Source organism: Chiloscyllium punctatum, chromosome 41, assembly GCF_047496795.1.
Source record: "Chiloscyllium punctatum isolate Juve2018m chromosome 41, sChiPun1.3, whole genome shotgun sequence".
In the NCBI taxonomy this organism is placed as follows: Eukaryota; Metazoa; Chordata; class Chondrichthyes; order Orectolobiformes; family Hemiscylliidae; genus Chiloscyllium; species Chiloscyllium punctatum.
The window spans coordinates 65160654-65180506 of NC_092779.1; positions in this window are offsets into that span (position 1 = coordinate 65160654).

Consider the following 19853-nt stretch of genomic DNA (forward strand, 5'->3'; position numbering starts at 1 on the left):
ATCGGGTCCGTGGTACTGTGAGACAGCCCTACTAACCAATGCGACACCATGCCCCTCTCCCCCTCCCCCCCAAACCGGGTCTCTGAGAATGTGAGACAGCCGTACTGACGACTGAGACACCATGCACCCCCTCCCCCTCCCCCCAAACCAGGTCACTCGTACTGTGAGATAGCCGTGGTAAGCACTGAGACACCAGGCTTCCCCCTCCAAAACCAGGTACCTGTACTGTGAGACAGACATGCTCACCATTGAGACACTATGCCCCCTCCCCCTCTTCCCAAACCAGGCCCCTGGTACTGTGAGACATCCGTGTTAACCGCTGAGACACCATGACACCCTCCACCTCTCCCCCACTCCGGGTCCCAGGTACTGTGAGACAGCCATGCTAACCACTGAGACACCATGGCCCCTCCCCATCCACCCTAAACCAGGTCCCTGGTATTGTGAGACTTCCGTACTATGCACTGAGACACAAAGCCCCCTTCCCCCTACCCCCAAACCAGGTCCCTGATACTGTGAGACAGCCGTGTTAACCGCTGAGACAGCATTACACCCTCCCCCTCTCCCCGACTCCGGGTCCCAGGTACTGTGAGACAGCCATGCTAAACACTGAAACACCATGCCCCCCTCCCCCTCCCCCACAAACTGCGTCCCTTGTACTGAGAGACAGCCGTTCTAACCATTGTGACACCATGCACCCTCCCCCTCCTCCTGTCCCCCAATCCGGATCCCAGGTACTGTGAAACAACCATGCTAACCACTGAGACACAATTCCCCATCACCGCCCCCTCCCCCAAAACGGAGTCACTGTCCTTGGTAATACTGGGGAAATGTAAATAAAAGTGATGAGCTTAGAGCTATGATGTTGTGGCCATAACAGAGACATGGGTTTCTCAGGGGCAGGAATGGTTGCTGGATGTTCCAGCGTTTAGAACAATTAAAAAGAATAGGGAGGAGGTAAAAAGAGGAAGGGGTGTAGCACTGCTAATCAGAGAGGGCATCACAGCTACAGCAGTTAACATTATCGAGGAAGGTCTGCCTACTCTGTCAGTATGGGTGGAAATTAGGAACAGTAAGGCAGCAATCACCTCAGTAGGGGTTAATTACAGGCCTCCCAATAGAAGCAGGGAGATTGAAGAAAGCATAAGTCGGCAGATTTTGGAAAAGTGTGAATGGAATAGGGTAGTTGTAATGGGTGACTAACTTTCCCAATATTGATTGGAACCTCCTTCCAGCAGATGGTTTGGAAGGAGCTGTTTTTGTAATGTGCGTTCAGGAGGGTTTCCCAAATCATTACGTTGACAGGCCGACGAGGGGAGAGACTATTTTGGATTTGGTGCTCGGCAATGAGCTGGGGCAGGTGCCAGATCTTGCGGTGGGAGACCATTTTGCTGATAGTGACCACAATTGCCTCATCTTCTACATAGCTATGGAGAAGGAGAGAAGCAGGCACAATGGAAGGATATATTGTTGGGGAAAAGGAAACTATGATACTATCATACTGTGTTGCGAAGCATGGACTGGGGGCAATTGTTCCATGGAAAGGGCACTATAGACATGTGGAGACTGTTTAAGGAACAGTTGTTGCGAGTGATGCATAAATGTGTTCCTCTGAGACAGGCAAGAAGGGGTAAGATAAAGGAACCTTGGGTGATGAGAGCGGAGGAGCTTCTTTTCAAAAGAAAGAAGGCAACTTATGTAAGGTGAAGGAAGCAAGGGTCTTGCTCAGCTCTAGCGGATTACAGGCAGGCGAGGAAGGAGCTCCAAAATGGTCTGAGGAGAGCCAGGAGGGAGCAGGAAAAAGGCTCGGCAGGAATGATTCGGGAGAATCTAAAGGCATTTTGCACATATATGAGGAATAAGAGAATGATCAAAGAACGAGTATGGCCGATCAGGGATAGCATAGGGAACTGGTGGATAGAGTCTGAGGAGGTAGGGGAAGTCCTAAATGATTTTTTTGCTTCTGTCTTTACAAAAGAAAAGGACTTTGTAGTGACTGAAACCATTGAGGAGCGGGTAATCCTGCTGCAACAGATAGATTGAGGAAGCTGATGTGTTGAAAATGTTGTCAAACATTAATATTAACAAGTCGCCAGGGCCAGACCAGATTTGTCCTCGGCTGCTATGGGAAGCAAGAAATGTGATTGCTTCGCAGCTTGCGAAGATCTTTGCTTCCTCGCTCTCCACCGGATTCGTACCTGAGGACTGGAGGGAGGCAAATGTAATTCCTCTCTTCAAGAAAGGAAATACGGAAATCTCCGGAAATTACAGACCAGTCAGTCTCACGTCTGTCATCTGCAAGGTGTTAGAAAGGATTCTGCGGGATAGGATTTATGACCATCTGGAAGAGTGTGGCTTGATTAAATGTAGTCAGCACGGCTTTGTGAGGGGCAGGTCATGCCTCGCGAATCTTATTGAGTTCTTTGAGGATGATACTACAAAAGTTGATGAGGGTCGAGCAGTGGATGTTGTGTATCTGGACTTCAGCAAGGCATTTGATAAGATTCCCCATGGTAGGCTCGTTCAGAATGTCAGGAGGAATGGGATACAGGGAAATTTAGCTGTCTGGATATAGAATTGGCTGGTCGACAGAAGACAGCGAATGGTTGTGGAAGGAAAATATTCTGCCTGGAAGTCAGTGGTGAATTGTGTTCCACGGGCTCTGTTCTTGGCCCTCTGCTCGTTGTAATTTTTATTTATGACTTGGATGAGGAGATTGAAGGATGGATTAGCCGGTTTGCAGAGGACACAAAGATTGTAGGTATCATTGACAGTATACAGGACTGTTGCAGGCTGCAGCACGACATTGCCAGATGCAGAGATGGGCTGAGAGGTTGTCGATGGAATTCAAACTGGATAAATGCGAGGTGATGCATTTTGGAAGATCGAACTTGAAAGTTGAGTACAGCACCAAAGGCAGCATTCTTGGCCATGGGGAGGAACAGCGGGATCTTGGTGTGCAGGTACATAGATCCCTTAAAATTTCCACCCAGGTGGACAGGGTTGTTAAGAAAGCCTATGGTGTTATTGGCTTTCATGAACAGGGGGATTGAGTTTAAGAGCCGTGAGATCTTGTTGCAGCTCCATTTACTCTTACCCCTATACTTATTCTCCCATTTCCTCATACTCCGACACTGAATTCTCCTGCTTTTTCATATAACGATACTAATTCTGCCATTTCCTCATATCCCAGTATGATTCTCTCATTTTCTGATGCCCAAGTTGAAATCTCGCATTTAGGAGTGCCCTGCTCTAATTCTACATTTTAATGGTGACTTGAACCAAATATCTAATTTAAGTCCAGTCCGCCCCACTTCTTCCATTAACTATGTAGCTGCAATGATTCTCCCATGTCGTGGTCCACTGCTGTAATTCTCCAATTTAGGCGTTTACTGCATCAAATTCTCAAATTGCCAATTCTGCACTAATCCACCCTTTCGTCATGAACTGAAGAAACTCTCCCACTGAGTATTGCCTTGCCACAACTCTCCTGTTTTGCTGTTTCCTGACATACATCTTCCACATAATGGTGCACTGCTCAAAGTTTTTTCATTAATTTCGCCCTGCATCGAATGACCACTTTCCTGCACTTTACAACATTTCTCCGACTTACTGATTCCTGCCCGTGTTCTCCCATTTAACTATGCTCTGTTCCAACTCTGCATGCTTTAAGCACCCCACACGAATTCTCGAATTCAATATTGCCCTGAAACAATTCTCATGTTCTTTGGTAGCCAAACCAACTTCTCCCAGTGTGGGGAACGCGACTTTGACTCTCTGAGATAGTGGTGCCATCCCCCAATTCGCTGTTAAAGTTCCACTGTGCACTTTTTTCATTTTGTGGATCGTGCAACAATTGTCCCAAACACAGCTTCACTTCCGTGCACCATTCTCCCATTTTCGAATCCTGCACGAATCTTCTTTTCATCAGTAACTGCACCTCCACCACATTTAATATTATTCAGCACCAGTTCTCCCACGTCTTCCACCAATTCTGTACTTTCATGACATCGGCACCAACTCTCCCATTATTGATGCCCTGCGTCAATATCCTATTGCGTTGTTTACTGATACACTTCCTCCACGTATTGGCTTCCCTGCTCCAAAGTTTTTTTCATTTCTTGGTGGGCGGACTCGAATCTCGACTTTACTGCTGCTTGCAAAATTGTTCCTTCTCAATCATTCCCGGCCCCTATTCTTCCAATTAGAGGTGTTCTGCTAAAATTCTTTAATGAATAGGCAATTTGTACTAATTTTCAACTGTAATGGCACTGTGCAACAATTCTCCCATTTACTGATACCCAACAATTCTCCCACTGCCTGACACCCTGACACCTGTCGTGGAAATCTAATTGACTCGAGTCAACTGGTAGCAAGAGCAAAGGAAAGGTTTTATTTTTGAACCTCTGCATGCAGAGCGGCCAATACACTTGGCAAAAGTGCTTTATGTAAGGGCTGTGAACAAAATTCACATATTCGTATTATAATATTCTTATCACATGCTCAAGGACAAGTGTTGGGAAACATTCGAGCTCATATTTTCTCTTTCCCATGCCTTGGACATAATTCTCTTTATGTTTTCCGAAGCTTTTCTTCTGAACTCGGCTGCTCGCAAGGCCAGGTGAAATGTTTGCAAAGTTCCACAAAGACAAGCTGACTCCTCGATGCAGAATTCAGCAAAGTATTTGCATATTTCAGCGAATTACTAAATATTGCAAAACATTCTCTGACAGATTTCACAGTAAATGTTAATTTTGATAATTTTCCATTACATTTTCCAAATTTTTGTCATTTTACAACAAGGACAACAACCAAAAAAAAAAGCCAGATAGCTATATATCAAAAATAATTTATGAACATCAGGCATTTCCTCAGACACCACCTAACTCTAACAAAGCTTTGTGGTGGTTTTTTCCATTTCCCTGGTTTGCCCGATACACAGCCCATCTTCACACGTCCCATTCGTCAACATCGCTGTATGGTGCGGACAAGCAATCAGATCTTCCTTCTTTGGGGCCACTGATAGTTTATCATTTCGTATCCTACTGCATTCATACGCAAGTGCTGTAGGCAGGTACACAACTAGGGTCTTATTCAAAGCAGTATGAGTAAGACCAGTCCTACAACGAGTAGAACGATAAGGGTCCATTACCCCCATCCTCCATAAGGGACGTGAGCCATCGGGAGGAGAAGTCATCTGCTCGTGGAGGCAGTCATTTAGCTGCCTTCATACCATTTATTAAACCAGTAATATTTTGGGACTCATCAGGAACATTAATAAAGCACGAGGTACCTAACATTTTGCAGACTCCCCTCTCTCGGCCGTCAGGATGTTTAGTACTAATCGATTTTGTGTCACTGCTTCCTAACCGCCATTAACTCAGTGTTAATGAGTGCTAGGCCTTCCTCCGTCTCATTTGCAAATACACCATATGCGAGCATGTTCTGCGAGTGTGTACCCATTCAAATGCAGAGGAATGCCCCTTCGAGTTCGGCAATTGTTGCCTTTTAGGGTGAACACTGTTGTGTTGGTGGACAGTATCGCGGTGTTGCAGCACCCCTTTCTCCCCGGGGGAGTGGTGGTAACCTTTCTCGCCACCTGCCCATATTATACCTGCCATCCTGATTAGATTAGATCACTTACAGTGTGGAAACAGGCTTTTCCGCCCAACAAGTCCACACACACCAGCCGAAGCACAACCCACCCATACATTTACCTAACACCTAACACTACAGGCAATTTAGCATGGCCCATTCACCCTATATGCACATCTGGTGAATGTGGGAGGAAACTCACGCAGACACAGGGAGAATGTGCAAACCACACACTGTCAGTCGCCTGAGGCGGGAATTAAACCGGGGTCTCTGGCGCTGTGAGGCAGCAATGCTAACCACTGTGCCACCATGCCGCTCATGGTCTGAACATTGATAAAGGAACAAGCAATGTTTATGGTCGTATCATTTGTGTATGTTGCTGTACAAGAGTCATTGTTCAAGTACAGCATCAATGTACACTGGGAGATACCCAAAAGGAGTCTCCCCCGATTGGTGCAAATACACGTTTCTTCCCTGCAATCCACTATGTGGAAGGCTGTGGATGGTAGCGTGTCAGGCTTGGGGCTGTAGTTAGCCTGGAGTTCGGGTGGTGACACGAGATTTGCCCAAATTGCCCCCCACTATCATGGTCAGGCTAGTCGCCTCCCGTGGAAGCAGACAGCTGGCATTTCTCGCCAGGCTCTCAGTAATTACCTGGGCAGTCTACCTTTGGGCTGTGTGCAAACATATCCAACAAGTGTAGCCAACGTCTAATCTCTCGTTTTGTCTTATGACCAAAGCACATGCTCTATTCCCTTCACATCTAGCAATGGCCCTTCGCAGTTCCCAACCTACTGGCGTCGCACTTACGCCATTTATACCCACCAGGCAAATTCCCCTCATGCTTTAATTTCACTCTCTCGCCAGGGCCGTCTCCCTTCGGGTTCGGGTGTGTCATTAATGACCTTTGCCCAGTTGGGGTTAGGTCCATGGTCTGGTTTGATTGGTTGCCATGTCCCACTGCTCCTATCGTCTGTAGTACATTCTGCACTGCATCTCGGAGGGCGGGGGTGCGGCGGTTGCACCACTACATTCACCTGTCTAACGATGTCGGAGAAGGATCTATCTATTCCACACCACGAGACTCCCTCATTGCTCTTCTCAGTCGTACTTTGATCATAGAATATCTATTTCCCATGTCAGGTGCCCCTTTTGCCGTGGTGGCTACTACTAAATGCCAGTCACCAGCGCAGCATGGATCCCTGCATAAATCTGAATTATCCAATTTATAGTCGTCCTTGTTACTGAACGGCTATGGGTCGCATGTAAAGATCCACTTCGTCCTATCAGTTTAGATGACCTTCAGCTGCTGCATCCCAGACGCCCCTGCCCTGATGAATAGTCCGACCAGGGCGCTTGCTGACAGTGTGAACTGGGACAGCCCCACTTTTGCTTATGACTTCGAATAAATACTTGCTCTAAATTGGTTTTGGCGTTGTGCGATGTCTCCTCAGTCCCAGCTGCAAGTTTGTAATGGCGGGCGTGTATCCACGTCGCTGTTCCGGCGACCTTAACAGCTATCTGTGCTGTAAAACGTACTTGAAACGGTCCCAGCCACCTCTTCGCCTTTCTGTTTTCCCTCCTGAAGTGTTTCGCCACTATTCGGGCTCCAGTTTATAGATCGTACATCTTCCCTTCTGCTGATTGGGGTAGTGCTGTCTTCAGTTGATTCTGTATTTGGGACCGAAATGTAGAGAGTTTCATGCAGTAACACAACATCTCATCCTCACAGTGGCTTCCCTTACGTCTCGGGAAAATTCCTGTGTTTGGCGGCCTATAAAACAATAATTTCAAACGGGCTAAGGTTAGCTCTCCCTCTCCTCCTAGATCTCATACACATTAGCACAATTGGAAGTGCCTTTGTCCATGTCATCCCTCGTACTACACAGCATTTTCTCAATATATTTTTTAAGGTAAAATTTTCTCTTTCCGCTGCCCTACCGCTCGTCTGGTGGTAGGCACAGTGTTAGCCCATGTTTATTCCAAATACTCACTAATCTGCTGTAGGGTATTATGGACAAATGGTGTCCCACTGTCACTACTAAACCTAGAGTGTAGGGTTGCTCGCTGAGCTGTAGGTTTGACATCTAGACGTTTCAGTACCTGGCATATGGAGGTTAGTGGGCGAGTGTAGGTTACGTGGGCTTGGATCGGAGCAACATCGAGGGCCAAAGGGCCTGTCCTGCCCTGTATTTTTCTATGTTCTATGTTCTAGGTAACATCATCAGTGACGAACGCCAAGTGAAGAGAAGCTGTTGTCTCCTGCTTTCTAGTTATATGTTTGTCCAGGATGGGGTTCCTGGGGTTTGTGGTGATGCCATTTCCTGTTCGTTTTCTGAGGGGTTGATAGATGCTATCGAGATACATTTCTTTTTTTATGGCGTTGTGGTTGGAGTGCTAGGCCTCAAGGAATTATCTGACATGTCTTTGCTTAGCCTGTCCCAGGATAGATGTGTTGTCCAAGTCAAAATGGTGTTTAAATTTCATCCGTGTGAAGGGCTACGAGGGAGAGAGGGTCGTGTCTTTTTGTGGCCAACTGGTGTTCTGTATCCTGGTGGCTACCTTTCTTCCTGTCTGTCCTACGTAGTGTTTGTGGCAGTCCTTGCATGGAATTTTGTAGAAGACGTTGGTTTTGTCCATGGGTTGTACTGGGTCTTTTAAATTTGTTAGTTTTGTTTGAGACTGTTGGTGGGATTCCGAGGGGTCTTAATAGTCTGGCTGCTTCTTCTGAGACTTCATTGATGTATGGAAAGGTCTATAGGGTTTCTGGCTGTGTTAAGTCTACTTGTCGTAGTTTGTTCCTGAGGAATCTGTGGACTGTATTTTTAAAGTATCCGTTCTTCTTAAATACGATTTATAGGCGGTTCTCCTCTGTTTTCCGAAGTTCGTCTATGCTGAAATGTGTGGTGGTTCGTTGGAATAGTGTTCTGATACAGCTTCCTTTATACGAGTTGGGATGGTTGCTGGTGTAGTTAAGTATTTGGTCAGTGTTTGTCGGTTTGCTGTATATGCAGACACACCGGAGAATTCCGAGAGGCCTCGCACTCCAATCACAGCGCCATAAACAAACACATAGATCGATTTACCATCTGTCAACCCCTCAGAAAACGAATAGGAAATGATATCACCACAAACCCCAGGAACCCCAAACCATAACAAACATATAAATAGAAAGCTGGAGACAACATCTTCACTTCACTTCACTTGGAGGTCGCCACTGATGATGTTACCTATCCAGGTAATGAAACGTCTGGATATCAAACCTACAGCTCAGCGAGCAAACCTACACCCTAAACCTCAACCGGAGCTATAAACCTTCACAAACCTTGGGACTACTAAGCCTCTCAGGGATGCTCCATCTCGGAATTATTTCAGTTAGGAAAGCTTTGGTTATGGCACTGGCATTCTGTTTTGCCGTGGGGAACGCTTGCAACCATTTGGAAAACATATCACCTATTACCAGACAATACCTTTTTCCTTCGCAGGGTGTTAGTTCGGTAAAATCCAGTTGAAAATGTTCAAATTGTTTTTGGGGGTGTAAGTGCTACATGACATATCTGTATTCCCCTCCCCACATTATTGTTAGAAATAACACATCAGTCACATTATTTCTGGAAGTAATGAATAAATCCCTCAGTGTACCACTGTGCTGAAATGCTGTCATATCTCCCCTCTTTTGACACATGTTCCTTACTTTGTGTCAGTTTGGTATAGGATGGAAATAATGATCCTGGTAGAAAAGGTTTAACATTGGGGCCACACCATACCCCTTACCTCAAACTGAACTCTGCTTTTTCCCACTCAAACGTGTCTTCAAGCCTGGACTTCGACTGTGACTCCCGTACGTCTGCTGTTGAGGTAAGGATTTTTGTCATTCCCATGTCAAACTGATCATTTACCGGCTACTGGGCTGCCGTCCTTGCCGCCGAGTCTGTCCTTGCATTTCCTTGAGAAACGGAATCGTTATTTTTCGTGTGGGCTTAACATTTACACACAGCGATTGATTTAGGCAATAGGACCGCTTCCAAGAGGTCAGAAATCTGATCACGGTGTGTGATGGGCTTTCCGGTGAAGGTCAAGGACTCCCTGTATTTCCATAAGGTTCTAACATCATGTGGAACTCCGAATGCGTATCTGCTATCGTTTAAGTATTCGCTGTCATTCCCTAAGCAAATTTACATGACTCAGTCAATGCAACCAGCTCCTATGCTTGAGCTGACAATTGAGAAGGGAGTGATCCCGCTTTGAATACCTCATGGGTAGTTACTACAGCATCCCCAATACAATTCTGGCCTATCTCCTTGCTCCTGAATGTTGACCCATCCACAAAAATAAACGCCATATTTGTATTCTCAAGTGATGAATTCTGTAAGTCTTGTCTAGGTAGCGCATTTCATTAATTACAGCAATACAATCATGTGGGTCTCCGTCTCCTTCTCTAGTGAGAGGACTAGCAGCATTAAGGACGTTGCATCGTTTTATTGCAATGTTAGGCTTCTCCAAGAACACAGTATTGTATCTGAGTCAACGTGCTGCCGACTATGTGCTTTGTTTTGCTCGGAAAGCAGTAAGGATCCTGCATGTGTGATCAGTTTGGTTAAGTCGCCATAGCCGATTATATAGCAACCACAGCTCGCGGGCATTTACGCAATCCTGCCGCTACGAGGTCTGGCTTAGCCGAAAAATAAGTTGCCAGCCTGAATTTTCCCCCATGATCCTGCAATAACACAGATGTCATGCAGCCATGTTTTTCATCTACCATTTGACAGAAGGCTTGTTTGGATTCGGAATCCCCAGTGTAGGTGTACTTTGAAACGTCTTTTTCAATTCAACTCGGCCGCTGGGATCCATTGCAACGGACCTTGGTTCTGCTAACCTTTTCCATGGGCCATGTCACTTCAGAGCGCCTCAAGATTTGTGTAATGTGGGATAAACGTTCTTCAGTAGGAGCGTATGCCCAAAAAGGATAGCAATTGTTTCCTCATGTGAGGCCTTGGAATTTGCTGAATTACTTGCACTCTATCTTGACGAATGGTCTTCCTTTGTTCAGATATTAAGTGACTGGAGAACTTCACCTGTTGTTGCATAAATCGAAGCTTTGCGAGACTGGCTTTCTGCCCTTCCCTCGTGCAATGCAAGGGAATCCTTCTCACATTGTTCCTCTTTCGGTGCTACTATTAACAATCGTCTACAGATTGCAGAATAGCAGACCAAGCGGTTAAAACAAGAGTCTCCAGACTCCTGCGTAGAACCTCATTATATATGGTGGGTGACTAACAGTAACATTAACAAAGTTGTGTGAACTCATAAGATTTGTCTTTGAATGAAAAAGCGAACCACAATTGACTATCTGGATGCACCATTGCACTAAAGAATGTATTTGGTAAATCCACAGAAGGGAACCACTTACTGTCCGGTGGAAATTGAGCTAATACAGTATAGGGTTTGGGAATATTTGATGCGCGCGGGACAACACTGTTATTGACTGCCTGCAGGTCTTGAACAAACCTCCATTCCTCCGGTTCACTTGGAATTTTTGCCTTTTTGATCAGAAAAATGGGAGTTCTCACCGGTGAGTTTACACAGGGGATTATCTCTCTAGCCTTTGGGAAGGATTGAAAGACTGGAGTAACTACATCCATGGCCTCGGGTTTTAACGGGTATTGTGCCCTGCCAGGACGATATTCCGACTTCAGGGTTACTCGTATTGGTTCACAACCTCGTATATGACCCACATCATGTTTGCCTTTTACCCATAATTCAGTAGGAACGTTATTAATCTTGGGTCTGAGAAGTTTATCTTAGGGAAACGCCAGGCCAGCCTTCTAGGCTCTTCAGGGCTAGAGGGGGTTACCTCGACTGTTCTATTGCCTGAGTTAGACAAAATAATTTCTTCATATATGTCGACACATCTGCATTGAACCACATACCCACATCGTCCCAGAACACTCAACATTTTGTTCTTTATGCCTTTAATCCCCATGGCCCCAAATCCTGCCACCAGTCACTAGACATCTTCGCCAGTGACACGCGAGGAGCATAACCTTCCACATCAAAAATATAGAGCTTACTTGCCGTCGCAGGTACTTTACATAAGTTCACACTGACTGCACATCTGTCATCCCTTCAATAAAATTCGCACAATAACAACTGACCAGGTTTAACCAATCTTCTGAACAAATACTTCTCTTATGGTTCCTCAGGGATATCATGGTGTATGTGTGCTGTGCAGTGCAGCATATTCCCGCAAAAAAATCGGTGTTAATAGGATTATCATGGTTACCTGCTTCCAGGGCGAGTGAATTGCTCACTGAACTCATTGCTCTCTGGCTTAATAGCCACTCATAGACATACACCAGGGGTGGTGGGTTGTATTTTACAGTTTACACTTGTGAATCTTCTCTTTGAATTACCTGCAAGCCCGTCGGAGTACTGAGCAAATACAACCCCAGTCTCATAATGAGATCCTAAGCCATCAAATGTAAAGGACAGAATTCCGCTAACAAAATTGAGAATTAGAATGGATACACATTACTGATTTCACACAATATGGGTGCGGTAAAACTCTCTCATATCACGACGCCTGATGCCTCCATTGAGTTCAGGAACATTCCACTCATCTTTATTGGCGTCAACTCTCTGAACTGTCTTGATTTGAGGAGTGAATATGCTGGCCATGTATCTACCAAAAAGGTAACTGGTCAACATTCCACGTATAACATAGAGGTAGGCATCGACAAATACGCATCATTGTTATATTGAACATATTGTCCACAAGTCGCAATCTCAATGTTCAATATAGAGTTGGGATACATCTCAGTGCCCGTTAGGTTAGTAGAAGTGATTAGCATTAGGCATTCTTCGTTGCCAAGTATAAAGGAAAGAGGTTAACCCGTACCTTGTGGCCTTCCCACCTCAACCTCAGTCGTCCCCTGTCAGTCACCATGCTGTCCAGCCTCCAGGACCGATTGAGGCTGTCTGTGCGGGCACTGTCTTGACCAGTGGTCCATTGCTCCGCAAACAAAGCACCAGCCAGATCTATCTCTGCAAGCGCACTTCCACGATCCCTTCCTCTTTTGTGAACTCCACCTGTGCCTCTCTCTTTTCCCGCAGTCCCTCCCTCCAATGGCTGAACGACCATTTGCATCATAATAAGCTGAGGTTCATGTGATTGCTGTTCCATCTTTAATTTCCGGTTATGGTTCACTTGAGCCAGTAGTTTTTCAGCATGTATCACGTATTGCTCTATCAAATTCAACTTTCCCGTGTCCCAGTTAATAGACGTATATTATTACCTATTTTGTTGTTTCGTACTTGATTCCATTGATGAAGCTGCTCCTCAGGTGTGCCTCATACGGTGTGATCTCTGCTGTCGTTATGTCCTTGGGTGGTATCAGGCCACAATAGACGTAATCGACTTTCGTGAGGCGCTAAAGGTACTGGGACATTGTCTCGACTTCTTTCGGGATTCTTGCTTCAATTGATTGTGGGTACGACATGCTATTGGTGAATCAGCAGACCCTGAGGCGGCGACCGTTGACTTGGAATCTTCGTGAAGTGGATCTCGTAGGGGGGCTGTAGCTCTTCGAGGGCACCCATTAAGGTCAGGATCTGATCCAGTCTTAAGACACTTTCCAGCTTCATTAGGTTGTTTTCCGTGTGTGTGTGCATGTGTGCTGGTGTTTGTACGTGTACTTGATCTATCTTTATTTCGAGATTTTCTTTCCCTGAGATCAGGCTCAGCCTTCAACATGTGATAAGCACTCCAATTCACAGGTTCTATTTTACCCTTCCGTTTCTCTTTCTCTCTCTCCTCCAACGGTGACCTCAGCATTTGCAACTGAATATTACTAAAACTTCGTTCCTCCAAAAAAAACACATTCCTTGATTTACATTTTTAACTGCCTTACAGAAACTGGGCCATAATTATTTAGCATATATTGTATTTTTTCTTGACCATTCTGAGTTGTCTGTCGACCCTCTTTTTGTTCGCTCTTGCTGGAGCCGATTTTCATCGATATTGGAAAAGTGTTCATCTCTCTCTATCTGTCTCTCTGTCTGGGTAAAAACAATGACTGCAGATGCTGAAAACCAAATACTGGATTAGTGGTGCTGGAAGAGCACAGCAGTTCAGGCAGCATCCAACGAGCAGCTGTCTCTCTGTCTGTCAATCTCTCTCTCTCTCTCTCTCTTCTCTCAGGATATCATAATCTTCTCTTTGCCAATATAACTTGCTTTTACCTCCGGAGGTCCCCCCTCATTGGGCACTACTGCCTCATTGCCTTGGTTTTCACAAACCAAGAACCCAAGTAACCGGTACGGCTTTGGCGACTCCAACGCTGCCCATGTTGACTCCAAGTCTCAAACCACCGTTAGTCTTGCTGTCACTTCAACTCTCGAGAGACGGCAATCCTTTCCCTTGAGTTTTACTCGAATACTGCGCGAGAGTTCACTGGTCCCTCTTCCTGGTTCGTCTACTCTCTTCGAACAAGTCTCTATGTCGGATTACTTTAGCAACAACTCTTACCCTGACCCGATTCAATTCGGAACGCGACTCTGGAGCGATCCACTTATCCCCAGTCCTCTCACTCAAAGTGGCCAATTCAGCGCTCGAGATGAAGTGAAAGACCTTCAAGGCAGTGGCGCGTATACCTCCTGGGAATCTTCAAAATATTACCCAGTCGCAGGGTCCCAGACGAGCCCCCGAGTTTACTGCCGTGGAATTTCAATCGACTCGATGCAAATGCTACCAAGAACAAAGAAAAAGTTTATTTTTGACATTTGTAGAATGGACCCGACACATTTGCAAGACGCCTCATAAAATGGAGCCTGACGGTTTTCACATATTCCCTTTATACTATATATTGCCTTGCCTTATCACACCTCAAGGCAGGAACCTGGATCAGTCGAGTTCCTTTCCACACATGGGGTTGTTTTTTTTCTAATTCATTGACTGCTGATATAATAGATTATTGGCCTTGAGAGTCAGCTGAAAATTAGGTTGAACTTTACATTTTTTCTGTCTTTTTGCAAAGTTAGGTCCATACTTCTTTGTTTCAACCATGCTTTCATAGATTTCACAAAAAATGATAATTTTCCATTACACGGGATCAGGCTGACAGTGACTGATGGAGTGAGGATGATAGTGACACAATGAGGGTGAGGTGTCAGCGTGATAATGTCGCAGATTGTGTGAGTGGATCAGGGCGATAGTTACGCAGAGAGGGGGGTCAGAGTGAAAGTGATGCAGTAAGTCTGAGGGATCAGACCAATAGTGACGCACTTCGTGTGAGGGGTCCGTGTGACAGTGACGCAGTAAGAGTGAGTGGTCAGGCTGATAGTGACGCAGTAATTGGAAGGAGATCAGGCTGATAGTGATGCAGTAAGTGTTACTGTGTCATGTTGATCCTGACGCATAAAGTGGGAGGGGACAGGGTGAAAGTGACGTAGTAAGTGTGATGGGGTCAGGCAGAGACTGACGCAGTGCGTGTGAGACAGTAAGGTTGATAGTGAGGGAGTAAGTGTGTGCGTTCAGGCTGGTAGTGACACAGTAAGTTGAGAGCGTCAGGCAGATAGTGGCCAATAAAAGTGAAGTGCTAGGGGAATAGTGACGCAGAAAGTGTGAGGTGTCAGGCTGTTAGTGATGCGGTAAGTGTGAGGGGTCAGTCTGATAGTGAAGCAGTAAGTGTGAGGGGGTCAGGCTGATAGTGTCACAGTATGTGTGAGAGGTCAGGCTCATAGTGATGCAACAAGTGTCAGTGAGTCAGAGTGATCCTAATGCAGGAAGTGAGAGGGTACAGGGTGATAGTGATGCAATGAGTGTGAGGGGGTCAGCGTGATGGTGACAGAGTAAGGGTGAGTGTTCAGGCTGATATTGTTGCAGTATGTTGAGGGCGTCAGGCTAATACTGGCCAGTAAATGTTCAGTGACAGGGTGATAGTGATGCAGGAAATGTGAGGAGTCAGACTGAAAGACACGGTGAAATTGTGAGATGTCAGGCTGATAGTGATGCGGGAAGTGTGCGAGTGTCAGGCTGATAGTGATGCAGTAAGTGTGTTGGGACCAGAGTGATAGGAACACAATAAGTGTGAGCAGCTTTGGATGATAGTGACAGGTCAGTATGAGGGGGAGGATGGTAGTTATCCAGTGAGTGTGAGGTGTCAGGATGACAGTGAAGCAGACTGTTGAATGTGTCATTGTGATGGTGACATGGCAAGTGTGATGGGGTCAGGGTGACAGTTACGCAGATGCTTTCAGGGGCTCAGGTTGTAGTGATGCAGTAATTGTGAGGGGGCAGGTGATAGTGACGCAGTGAGTGTGAGATGTCAGTGCGATAGTGATGCAGAACATTTGGGGGCCAGGCTTATATTGACTCAGTATGGGTAAGGGGTCAGGGTCACAGTGATGTAGATGCACTCTCAGGGCCAGGTTGTCGTAAAGCTGTAAGTGTGAGTGTCTCAGGCTGATAGTGATGAAGTAAATGTGAGGGGGTAAGGCGGTTAGGGATGTAGTAAGTGTGCAGGGGTAGTGCTAGAAGTGACGCAGTAAATGTGAGTGTTGAAGCTGATAGTGACACATTAAGTTTGAGGGACCAGGCTGATCTTGACGCAGTAAGTGTGACGTTGTCAGAATGATAGTTACGCTGTAAGTGTATGGGGGCACAATGACCTTGACGCAGTAAGAGTGGGGAGTCAGGGTGATAGTGACGCAGTAAGCATGAGTGGGTAAGCCTGATAGTGACGTAGCATATGTGAGGGAGTCAACCTGGTAGTGGCGCAGTATGTGTGAAATGGTCAGGCTGATATTGATGCAGTTAGTGTGTTGGGGTCAAAGTGATAGTGACGTAATAGGTGTAAGTGGCTCAGGATGATAGTGACACAGTGGGTGTGAGATACCAGTGTGATAGTGACGCAGTAAGTGTAAGGGGTCAGGATGACAGTGACACAGTGGGTGTGAGGTACCAGTGTGATAATGATGCAGTAAGTGGAAGGGGTCAGGATGACAGTGACACTAAGTGTACGGCCCTCAGTGTGATAGTGCCACAGCAAGTGTGGGGTGTCAGGGTTTAAATGACGTCGTAAGTGAGAGAGGGGCATTGCGATTGTGAAGCAGTAAGTGTGAGGGGGTCAGGCTGATAGTGACACAGTCAATGTGATGGGGCAGTGTTTTAGTGACAAGATAAGTGTGAGGCGTCAGTCTGATACTGACACAATAAATGTGATGGAGTCAGGCTGATAGTGACACAGTAAGTGTGAGGGGTCAGCCTGATAATGACACAATAAGTGTAAGGATTCAGGGTGATAATAACATGGGAAGTGTGAGGGCGTGACTGAAAGTGACGCAATAATGTGTGGCTGTTAGGCTGATGGGGCCGCAATAAAAATAAGGCCGTCAAGGTGAAATTGGCAAAGACTGTGTGAGTGGGTCAGGGTGATAGTGACGCAGTAAGTCTGAGGGGTCAGACTGATATTGACGCAGTAAGTATGAAGGGGTCAGGCTGAGAGTTACACAGTCAGTGTGAGGGGGAGAGTTTTAGTTATACAGTAAATGCGAGGCGTCAGACTGAAACTGATACAAAAAGTGTGAGTGGGTCAGGGTGATATTGACGCAGTCAGTGTGATGGGGCAGAGTTTTAGCAACATGATAAGCGTGAGGCGTGAGTCTGGTACTGACACAAAAAGTGTGATGGAGTCAGGCTGATAGTGATGCAGTAGGTTTTAGGAGTGAGCGTGATATTAACATAGGAAGTGTGAGGGCATCACTGATAGTGACGCAATATGTGTGTGGCTGTCAGGCTGATAGTGATGCAGTAAAAATGAGGATGTCAAGGTGAAACTGGTGCAATAAGTGTGAGGATGGCAGATGGAGAGTGATGCAGTAAGTGTGAGGGGTTCACACTGATATTGAGGCATGCAAGTGTGAGGGGCCAGGTTGATAGTGATGCTGTGTGCTGGCGGGTCCGACTGATAACGACGCAGAAAATGTGAGTGTCTCAGTGTGACAGTCATGCATTACGTGTGAAAGGGTCAGGGTGATAATGACAGAGAAAGTGTGAGGGGGTCAGGTTGATAGTGATGCTGTAATTGTGAGCTTGATCAGCGTGATAGTGAGGGGCTCAGGCTAATGGCGACACAGCAATTGTGAGGGGGTCAGGGTAGTAGTGACGCAAAACGTGTGAGCGGGTCAGGCTAATAGTGATGCAGTACACGTGAGGTGTCAGGCCGATAGTGACGCAGTAAAGGTAAGAGTGTTGGTGTGCTAGTGATGCAGTAAGTGCGAGCCGCTCAGGATGATAGTGAGGCAATAAGCGTGAGGTTTCAGGTAGACACCCATGCAGTACGTGTGACGTGTTCGGGGTGACAGTGACGCAGACATATTGAGGGTGTCAGATTGAGAGTAACACAGGAAATGTGAGGGGACAGGCTGAGAGTGACACAGTAAGTGTAAGAGGTCAGGCTAATAATGATATACTAATTGTGATGGAGTCAGGAAAGTAGTGGTGCAGTGAGTATGAGTTGTCAGGGTGATAGTGACACACGGTGTGGGTGGGATAGAGTTATAGTAATGCAGCAAGTATGAGGAGTGTGCAGGGTCTGGCTGAAGGTGACGCAAGAAGAGTGAAAGGTTCAGTATGATCTGGACTCACTAAGTTTGGTGTGTCAAGGTGATAGTGATGCTGTAAGTGTGAGTGGGTCAGTCTGATAGTGACACAGTACATTTGAAGGGATTAGGCTCGTAGTGATGCAGTAAGTGTGAGGGGGTCAGGCTGATATTGATGCACTAAGTAAGAGAGTGTCAAGGTGATGGGGATATATTAAGTGTGAGCAAGTTAGAGGGAGAGTGACGCCATTAGTGAGTGGGGTTTGGCTGATAGGGATGCAGTAGGTGCGCATGTGTCAGGGTGTGAGTGATGCAGGAAGTATGAGGGTGCCAGAGGGATAGTGACGCATTAAGTATGAGGGGTCAGAGTGATTGTGATGCAGTAATTCTGAGGGGATCAGAGAGATACCAACTCAGTAAGTATGAGGGGTCAGGCTGTTAGTGACGCTGTCAGTGTGAGTGTTGAAGCTCATAGTGAAGCAGTAGGTGTGAGGTGGTCAGTGTGATTGTGGTGCAGTAAATGTGAGAGGGTCAAGGTGATAGTGACATAGTAAGTTTGAGGAAGCAGTGTTGTAGTGACACGGTAAGTGTAAGGAGTCAGGGTAATAGTAATATAGGAAGTGTAAGGGCGTGACTGATAGGACAAAGTAAGTGTTTGGCAATCAGACTAATAATGACCCAGTCAAAATGAGGGTCTCCAAGTGAAAGTGGCGCAGTAAATGTGAGGGCACCAGATGGATAGTGATGCAGTAAGTTTGAGGGGTTCACGCTGATATTAAGGGGGTAAGTGTGAGGGGTCAGGTCTATAGTGATGCAGTAAGTGTCGGCGGGTCAGGCTGATCGTGATGCATTCAAAGACCAAATATCCAAGGCTCACTGTAGTGCTGAATAGCGAGACTTCTCAAGGCTAAGACAAAAATCAATAGTTCTCATCCTGGTCATAAATCACAATGCTTCATTTTAAAATTGTCCTCTCCTGCTTCTAGATTCACCAATGAGGGAACAAAATTTAATTGCACCACCCTGTTTATCTCTTCAAATATTTTGCAACTCTCAACGAAATTGCCTCTCTTGTTTTGAAACTGTTAAAAAAAAGACCGGATTTGCCCAATTTCAATTCACAGGACTAGCGTTCATACATGATATCAAGGCTAATCACCATTCGTGGTATTCCTCATATGGCATTAGTATCTTTCCTAAATTGAGGATTATAATTCCTCATACTGTAGTCCACGTGCGGTCGAACTGAGCCACAATACATTGGAAATAATGCTTCGCTCTCGTGCCCTGAAATCCTTCTGCAGCTTTCACAACAGACTTCTACAACTGCTACTAGACTTCAATGACTCAGTAAAAACTTTTCCAAGATGCAATTCTAAAAATCTGCACATCAGACTTTCTACTTCAAACCTTCGATAAATAATCTCCACACATCTCCCTCCTGACAATTATGATAAAGTCAAATCCTTGCTAATTATTAAATCATGAGGGACATGGATAGGTTTACTCGTCAAGGTGTTTTCCTGCTGGTGAGTAAGTCAAAATTTAGAAAATATCGTTTTAAAATTAGTGGGTAAGGATTTAAAAGGGACGTCAGGGGCAACTTTTTCAGTCGTGTCCAGAATGAGCTGCCAGAGAAATTGTTGGAGACTGGTACA